The sequence below is a fragment of the Bidens hawaiensis genome, unplaced genomic scaffold, assembly GCF_021521415.1.
Source record: "Bidens hawaiensis isolate Kalapana, Puna unplaced genomic scaffold, B.hawaiensis_p1.1 tig00022287_1, whole genome shotgun sequence".
Classification (NCBI taxonomy): Eukaryota; Viridiplantae; Streptophyta; class Magnoliopsida; order Asterales; family Asteraceae; genus Bidens; species Bidens hawaiensis.
In genome coordinates this window covers 383,462-392,449 of record NW_027493456.1, presented here as the reverse complement: position 1 = coordinate 392,449, position 8,988 = coordinate 383,462, and the positions used below count along the sequence as shown (strand labels likewise).

Here is an 8,988-nt window from a genome sequence, read left to right as displayed (position 1 = left end):
AATTCTTAAACAAAGTGAGGAATATACATATTGTATAGATATATCAAAGGTTAGTTCAGTTAAAATGGTTGGTGTTGTTTGTTGTTATACCAAAGGTCGCGGGTTCGAACCCCACTGTCTACATGATTTTAGAACATAAGTTTTAATATTAATTATAGGCTCAGGGGTAAAATGGTAATTTCAACGTTTTTGGTCAATCAACTCACGGTCAACTGACGGCAAGGGCACAGACTGATCCGCCCAAATTTCACAGTGGCCCAAAGTTCGCAAAATCCTTTTCAGTGGTTAACCCATCTCGCGACGATATAAACCAGGGGCAAATAGCAGATTTCTCTAAATAAAATAAAGATTAGAATTCAACCCTTAACCCGACCCGTAGGAAAATTTGAACTTGAACTTGACGATTGACCGATTATCAAAGCACGGAAACACACACACACACACACACACAGACCAGATCTACACGACGGCTGATTATTACTTACTTAGAACCCTAGAACACGGGTGCTAACACACATATTATATAAATTATACATTGTAATAATTTATATTATATATATATATACACACAAATCAAAACCTAGAGATTGATTCCAATTGAATTGTGGATTGATGACTTCGCACGAGACATTGTGAAGGAAGCCTTGAACGCACTGTATCATCATCCAGACGACGCCGTTCGATCTCAAGCTGATCAATGGCTTCAAAACTTCCAACGCACACTCGATGCTTGGCAGGTTCATTTCAATTCAATCTCTATGCTCAATTATTTTTTAATTTAATTTAACTGTTAATAGGTATCCAAGCTGTATTTATTAGTTTTAAAATACTCACTTAGGTTCTGGTTTAATATATTGATTTGAATTTTACATGTTCAGTTTATTTCACTTCAATCTGTGTATATGTATGATAGATATTATTAATTTCATGTTAACAGGTATAATTCAGTCTGTATTGATTTGATTAATTAATGACTGTGTGAATATTAATCACTTAGGTTTAGGTCAAATATTGATTGAAGTTAGGGCTAGAAGCTTTCAATTTTTACATGTTAATGATAATAAGCTTTACTGTTGCTTAGTAAGTAGAGTCTTGTGGTTGGTTAAAGTATAATCAGATAAGTTAACATTTGTGACAGGTGCCTGATAATAATAATGATAATAATAGTCCTAGAGTTTTCATAGTTGTTAGACGCGTAAGGTGCAAAGGGTGAGCAGCATTGTGCCTAGGCGCAAGGTGTTGGGAAGTTTCGTGATAAACGCCTGACGTATAAGTGAGATTAGGGTTGGAAACTGTCAGTTACAGTTATCCACTTTGTAATTCAAAATTAATTAAGTTTGCCCCCAATTTTACATGTTAGTAATAAGCTTTACTGTTGTAGTTCTACAGGTAGATGAATTTCTTAGTTTAAGAATCTAGGTTTTCTATTAACTAAAGTTTTATGTGATGAGGGTTGCTTAGTGGAGTCTCGTGGTCGGTTACAATATAATCAGATAAGTTAACATTTGTGACATGTGCCTGATAAATATTAATAATAATAATGATCCTAGATCTGTTCATAGTTGTTAGAGGCGTAAGGCGCAAAGGGTGAGCCTTGGGCCTAGGAGCAAGGTGTTGGGAAGTTTCGTGATAAGCGCCTGACGATCAGATCGTATAGGTGGGATTAGGGTTGGAAACTGTCGGTTACAGTTATTCGCTAAATTTGCTCCCAATTTTTAATTACAAATTTAATATGTGACGATTCCGAATATTAAGATTCTAATGAATTTTAATGAAGCAGCTATTGTCAAAATAAAAATTTTCCTGGTTGACAGCTTGACCCCAGCCAGGAGCTGCTGCCCCCTTGGACCCTGCTTCCGGGGGTGTGCCCTGGACCCCCTGTCAAGGGGGCGTTGCTCCCTTGGATCCCTATTGCTTAGGGGCTTCGCCCCTAAGAACCATAATAAACATGCGTGCACCTTGCACCTCCTGACTTGTTCGATGATTCACATTGGTCAACAAGTTAATCCAGTTTAACACAAGGCGCTTAAAAAGCAAGGGCTGAAATAAGCAAGCCACATAGCATAAAATACTTTTTTTTTGGGGGTGGGGCATGTTTTAGGCTTGTTTAGGCTGGTTGTAGGACATTTTTTGATGCTTCAGACCAGTTTGCCCATAGGTTGCAAAATTTAACCTGAATTTTTAGGATTTTGCCACGTTTGTCTCACATCATGATATAAGTAAGCAGTTCTTATTGTATCGGCCAAAACCTTGCTAGGCCCAAATCTCGTTTGAAGGTCGCCAAAGGGCCTGAATGGCAACAAGGCGCTTTTCTTGTGCCTCGCCCTGGCTGAGGGCCTAGGCGCACGCCCGAAGGCTTTTAACAACATGGGATCTGTTCATATTTTACTTTAACTTGTCAACTAAAGTTAAACAAAAATAAGTAAAAAATTTATTCAATTTTGTGTAGGTTTCTGATAATTTGCTTCATGATGCAAGTAGCAACGTAGAGACTCTAATTTTTTGCTCACAAACTCTCAGAAGCAAGGTAAATATAATTTCATTCATCTTTACTTGCCCTTTTTAATCATGTAAGGTAGTTTTATATACTATTTTCAAACTTTAACTTTTGAGTTTTCACATCTAACTTTCATACTAAATATTTATTTACGTTAATAGGTGCAACGAGATTTTGAAGAATTGCCTTCTGAAGCGTTTCGTCCACTACGAGATTCATTAAATGTGAGTCAACATCTCTACCTTTACTTTTATTAAATATTTTAATGGTTTGGTTTGACAGTTAGTGTTTTAAATTTCAACTGCAGAACCTATTGAAAAAATTTCACAAGGGCCCACCTAAGTTAGAACACAGGTAATGCTAACAACTTGTTATTACATAAGCACACACACTGTGTGCTGACTTGCATGTGTTATATAGATTAGTCTTGCTATTGCTGCATTGGCTGTTCAAGTTTCTGCTGAAGATTGGGGAGATGGTGGCATAATGAATTGGCTTAGAGATGAAATGAATTCGCATCCTGATATTGTTCCAAGTTTCTTGGAATTACTCAGAGTCTTACCGGAGGTACACACATACTTCTATCTGGATATTTTAATGTCATAAAGGCTATCATCAGATTTTAATGTATATTTGAAATCAGGAAGTTTTTAATTACAAGATAGCCGCGCGTCCTGATAGACGCCGGAAATTTGAAGATGAACTTGTTTCTACAATGGATGTTGCTCTTGGTATTTTGAGTGCATGCTTAAATATTCCAGAATTAAAAGAACAGGTGAGATTCTGACTTATTTTATTATTTTTTATGTTTTTTCTTTTCATTAAGTAACATTTTTTTATCCTTAGCATTATAGTTTTATAACCCTAAATTTTATGCCTTTCATTTTGGTCCTTTGTACTTTTATTTGCATTGATTTTGGTCTAAACTTGATACGTTAGTGTTTTAGCTAATATAACGTATGTTAAGGTGCTTTTTATATGAATTATGGTTTATAAACAAGTTAAAAGTTGTTTACAAAAGAAGCGTGCCTTGTTATTTTAAACATAGGAGATTCTGGTAAACTGTAATAACTTCCAAACAATCATATGTTCCTTTAACCATCATTCTAGTCTATATTGTCTCTACTAATCTTGCATTCATATTGTCTATTGAAAGCGATTATACTCATGTTACACATCAAACATTCATAATTTTTATTTTCTTGGTCTTATTGTTCATTTCTACTGATCATAATTCTACATTTGTTCTAAATTTTGCTATTCTTTGCAATTAAACGCCCACTATATTTTTTAGTTGTAAATCGTTAATTAACTTGTTTCTTATCACTGTTTTTGATACGTGACATTCTAAGTTCTAAACATAAAATGGCATTCAGGCTTTGGAGGCTTTTGCATCTTGGCTTCGGCTAAGGCATAGGTACATTTGTCTTTGATAATCACAATTCACAACTATCATTATTATAATCATAATTGTTTGTTCATATTCTTTTGTTTGAGCATGTGGTGTTGACTATGTTGCCTACAGGATCCCTGCATCTGTTCTTGCTACACACTCATTGGTGCTAACAGCTCTCTCTAGCTTAACTTCTGATGTGCTTTCAGAGGCAGCTGTGAATGGTATTGTACAACAAATTAGCAAAATGCATATTATTTTACATGTGTTTGTTGAGTTGATGGTTCACTTGTTTGTAATGTTATATTTACAGTCATTTCTGAACTAATACATTACACGTCAGCAAGAAATTTGGATGGGTTTTCTGTTCAGATGCCGTTAATTCAAATTATTGTGCCTCAAGTTATGAATCTGAAGCCACGACTTAGAGATTCTTCAAAGGTACTCGTTTTTCCATATTGATTCATTTTCTTGTTAATTTGATTCTTTTAAAAATTTGGTTTAGGACGAGGAAGATGTTAAGGCCATTGCTCGATTATTTGCTGATATGGGTGATTCCTATGTTGAATTGATTGCAACTGGTATGATACTTGATTATTCCTTCTATATATTGAAAAAAATATTTACTCATCTTGCTTTAGAACTTTAATTTTAACCTTGACTTTATGTACAGGTTCAGACGAATCCATGATGATTGTTCATGCATTACTAGAAGTTGCTGCACATCCAGAATATGATATTGCTTCCATGACATTTAATTTTTGGCACAATCTTCAAATTTGCTTGATAGAAAGGTGAGTGCTTTTTTCATGTTCTCACCATTTTATAATACCAAACCTTTGCTACAAATATTATTCTTTTGCAGGGAATCGTATGCATCACTTGGTAATGAATCATTAATTGAGGCCGAGAGAAACAGACGGGTGCAGGTTTTCCGTTCAATATATGAAACACTTGTGTCCCTTGTGAGTTATTTAAAAAAAATTATCTGTGTATATATTTAGTGAGAAATTTATATATTATAACCACATTGCATTTTTGTTTGTTACAGGTTAGTTGCAGAGTTCAGTATCCTCAGGATTACTCGGAACTTTCAAAAGAGGACCAGAAGGATTTCAAACAGACAAGATATGGTATTCATTTTTGGATTAATATTTCTAAAAGTATGTTAATTGTATTACTGACATAGTATAGTAATTTATTTGTAGCTGTTGCGGATGTTTTAATTGATGCTGCATTAGTTTTAGGAGGTGAAACAACACTTAAAATTCTATACATGAAGCTTGTCGAGGTACAATATTAACATAATCTTAGTAACTTCTTCACAAGCGGATATTTAATCTATGAAATAATGACAGTTACTTAAAGATGTTATTAGAAGAAAGTTTACCTTTTTAATTGAGTTATATTAGTTCTAATAGTGTTTAATAATTATTTTTAGGCTCTAAGTGGGCCCCAAAATGGTGATATGATGGATTGGCGACCTTCAGAGGCTCAACTATATTGCATCAGGGCCATTTCAGATCTTGTTCCCGTCACTGAGTCAGAAGTAATGCCCCAGGTAGTCTTTTGACCTCATGTTGACTTTGAAATTTATTTATGCCTAGCCATTCAATAACTTGTTTCGATTGATCTGGACAGATTATGTCGTTGCTACCAAAACTTCCTCATCAACCATTACTACTTCAAACAGGTTACATATGTTATTTTTTACTTTATTCATAACATGATGTAATTAACAGTTTAACATAGCTATGATTATTGTCATTTTTTATTTTCTAGTATGCTTGACTGTTGGAGCTTATTCTAAATGGCTTGATGCTGCGCCAACTGGACTCTCGTTTTTGCCTTCGGTTATTGATGTTCTTGTTGCTGGTATGAGTATGTCTGAAGATTCTGCTGCAGCAGCTGCCTTAGCTTTCAGACACATCTGTTATGGTATATATCAACTTATAATATCATGTATTCGTCCAAAATCCAAAATTGTTAATAACAAAAGATTAATGTTATTCAATCAGACTGTGGAAAAAAACTGTGCGGATCTATAGATGGGCTTTTTCAAATATATCAAATGGCAATGAGCAGTGAAGGTTCATTTAAAGTAGCAGCTCAAGATTCTTTGCATCTGGTTGAAGCCTTAAGGTACCACTACAATCTTGCAAAATATCAATAGCTTTTGTTTAGTTAACGTTCTTATAAGGTTTTTGTTGCAGTATAGTTATCACTGAGCTTCCTCCAGACCAGGCTAAGAAAGCCCTCGAGGCACTTTGCATACCTGTAGTTGCACCTTTACAGGTTTGACCATTTTGACTCGTTAGAGAGAACTCATAACCCGAATTGACCGCTAATAAGCCTCTAATTGAGTTATGTGTTTTGAGCAGGAAGTGATCAATCAGGGTCCTTTGGTATTGGGTCAAAAACCTGCACGTGAAATCAGTGTTCATATTGATCGACTTGCAAATATATTTAGGTACCAAAACAATGTCTTTGTTTAGGTTTTCCACCGGAGCTATAAAAATTTGAAATAATGAAACATTTGCAGATATGTAAATAATCCAGAAGCCGTTGCTGATGCAATTCAAAGACTTTGGCCACTTTTCAAAGCCATCTTTGATATGTAAGTATTTCTAAACTTCGCGTTTAAGTTTCAAAATACAAATTTATGAATGATGAAATGTGCAGTCGTGCTTGGGACACGCGGACAATGGAATCACTATGTCGGGCATGTAAACATGCTGTGAGTACTTCAAGCTATATGTTTTATTAAGCTATACTTATATTTCATGCTAATATATAATGTTGCATGGAATAAATAAATGGTGTTATGAAGGTGAGAACATCTAAAAGGTTTATGGGAGTTACAATTGGAGCAATGCTTGAAGCGATACAAGGGCTATATAAAGAACACCATCAACCATGTTTCTTATATCTCTCTAGTGAAGTTATAAAGGTACGATTCATCTTTAATCTAATATTTAAAAAGAAATTAAAAAGGTAATTATGCTTGCAGATATTTGGATCTGATCCTTCTTGTGCTGACTACTTGAAAGTGTTGATCGAATCTCTATTTAGCAATACCGCAATTTTGCTTACAAAAATCCAGGTTTAGTTTCATCCCAAAAAATATATAAATAAACATTAACAGCTAATATAATATTGAATTATTTGTATAATTATCTTTAGGACTTCACTTTGCGACCTGATATAGCAGATGATTGTTTTTTGTTGGCATCAAGATGCATCCGGTATTGCCCGCATTTACTATTCCCGTCTCCTGTATTCCCATCCTTAGTGGAATGCTCGATGATTGGAATCACAGTGCAACACAGGTTTATTAATTTGTTTTTAGTTTAATTAATTTAAATATATGGTTTATTGACAATACGTTGCAATAAAAAAAATATTTAACACATGCAGGGAGGCGTCGAATTCTATACTAAGTTTCTTATCCGACATATTTGACTTGGGAAAATCGAGTCAAGGACAACCATTTATATCCATACGGGATAGTGTTATAGTGCCTCGAGGTGCGAGTCTTACCAGGATATTAATCGCTGCTGCAACCGGGGCTCTCCCAAGTTCAAGACTAGAAACGGTAAAACATAGTTACATGTTTTTTTAATCGTGTATTTTTTTTTATTTATAAAACGTGTCGTTACGATAGGTGGCGTATGCCCTGCTGGCGTTATCACGAGCGTACGGGGTTAAAGCTCTAGAGTGGGCTAAGGAAGGCGTGTCTTTAATTCCACCTACTGCAGCCACGGATGTGGAGAAAACAAGATTTTTGCAGGCGTTATCAGATGCAGCATCGGGTGTAGATATCAAGGGTTTGACAAATCCAATTGAAGAGCTTTCAGAGGTTTGTAGACGGAATCACACGGTTCAAGAGATTGTTCAAGAAGCATTAAGGCCACTTGAGTTGAATATGGTCTATGTATCATAGAGTTATATCATTGTGGGGGAAAAGGTCATTTTTTGTGCCTATACTTCTCTTTGTGAATTACTACAATTTTTCTTGGCATCTTGGGATGGATGGATGGGTGGTGTGGTGTATAATTGTTGTATTTTCTTTTTTCTTTAAAATTTTGGTTGAGCCTTAATTATTATTATTATTACTTTGGTTTAATAAACCCATATATGTTTTTTCGAGTGAGTAATTTTTATTTTTTTAGTTATAAATTGTTTTGCAATTAATTTAATTTTAAAGAAAATTAAATTGTTGAATGTGGGAAGAATGAGAAAAAGGTGACGTGGCATTTGGTGGCATTTGAGGAAATGTGAAAAAAATAACTTTCCACACAAATCTAATTCTATGTAATGTATGAAAAGATCATGTATATTGAAAATTGAATATAGTATGGAAACATTGTTTTTTTTTATGGGCCAACTAAAAAGTATATTTTTTAAATGGTAGGCAAAGCTAGACATGATATTTAACACCACCAAATTACAAATGGTAGGCAAAGCTAGACATGATAAATCACACAAAACAAACATACTACATGATTACTAGTTAAAATCATGTTAATCCTCTCAAGAGAAACTAATCCTTTAACCGACTCTTGGTCCATATAAAGCCAAGAGACTTGAACTCTCCAACCAAATTGTTCAACTGAACAGGTTTCCCATTAAATACCAAATCATTCCTAGCATTCTATAAAACCCATACTGTCACCAAACAAACCGCATGGAATGCCGTCACTCTTTGCTTAGGTGGCCCCATGAACTTGTGAATTTCCATCAAATCCTGAACCTCAAATGCATATACCGACGGTACTTTACACCATAATGAAATAATATGTCATAGTCAGTGTCGCAAAAATCCCGGCTAGACACCGATTAATCGTTAGTCCCCACTTCACTGATTAATTTTGGGCTAGTCGGCCAATGGTCAAATCCGGCCAAAATCGACGGTTTTCGGCGAGATTCGGATCAATTTCCGGCCAAAATATGTTTGTGTGCGTATAAAACTGAAAATTACATAAAAATGCGTGCGTGTATATATAAAACTGAGAAATATACATTAAAGTCTGATCCAATTAATCCCGATTAATTATTTGTTCCCTCCCACCGCCCGATTAACGACTGTCAGTTTTTA

General features: G+C 34.9%; 1 pseudogene across 1 annotated transcript; it reads left to right on the top strand.

Moving 5' to 3' along the window:
* The first annotated feature begins 584 nt into the window (after nucleotides 1-584).
* On the top strand, nucleotides 585-8,006 carry LOC143565131 (transportin MOS14-like; annotated as a pseudogene). The gene is made up of 27 exons (XR_013141001.1): nucleotides 585-737; nucleotides 2,450-2,527; nucleotides 2,659-2,721; nucleotides 2,805-2,851; nucleotides 2,918-3,064; nucleotides 3,141-3,272; nucleotides 3,874-3,914; nucleotides 4,023-4,114; nucleotides 4,204-4,331; nucleotides 4,396-4,471; nucleotides 4,564-4,684; nucleotides 4,756-4,855; nucleotides 4,942-5,023; nucleotides 5,099-5,181; nucleotides 5,332-5,451; nucleotides 5,532-5,583; nucleotides 5,673-5,828; nucleotides 5,909-6,032; nucleotides 6,104-6,185; nucleotides 6,272-6,360; nucleotides 6,433-6,507; nucleotides 6,573-6,627; nucleotides 6,721-6,840; nucleotides 6,901-6,993; nucleotides 7,074-7,219; nucleotides 7,308-7,485; nucleotides 7,555-8,006. The product of XR_013141001.1 is annotated as a transportin MOS14-like (transcript).
* The last annotated feature ends 982 nt before the right edge of the window (nucleotides 8,007-8,988 follow it).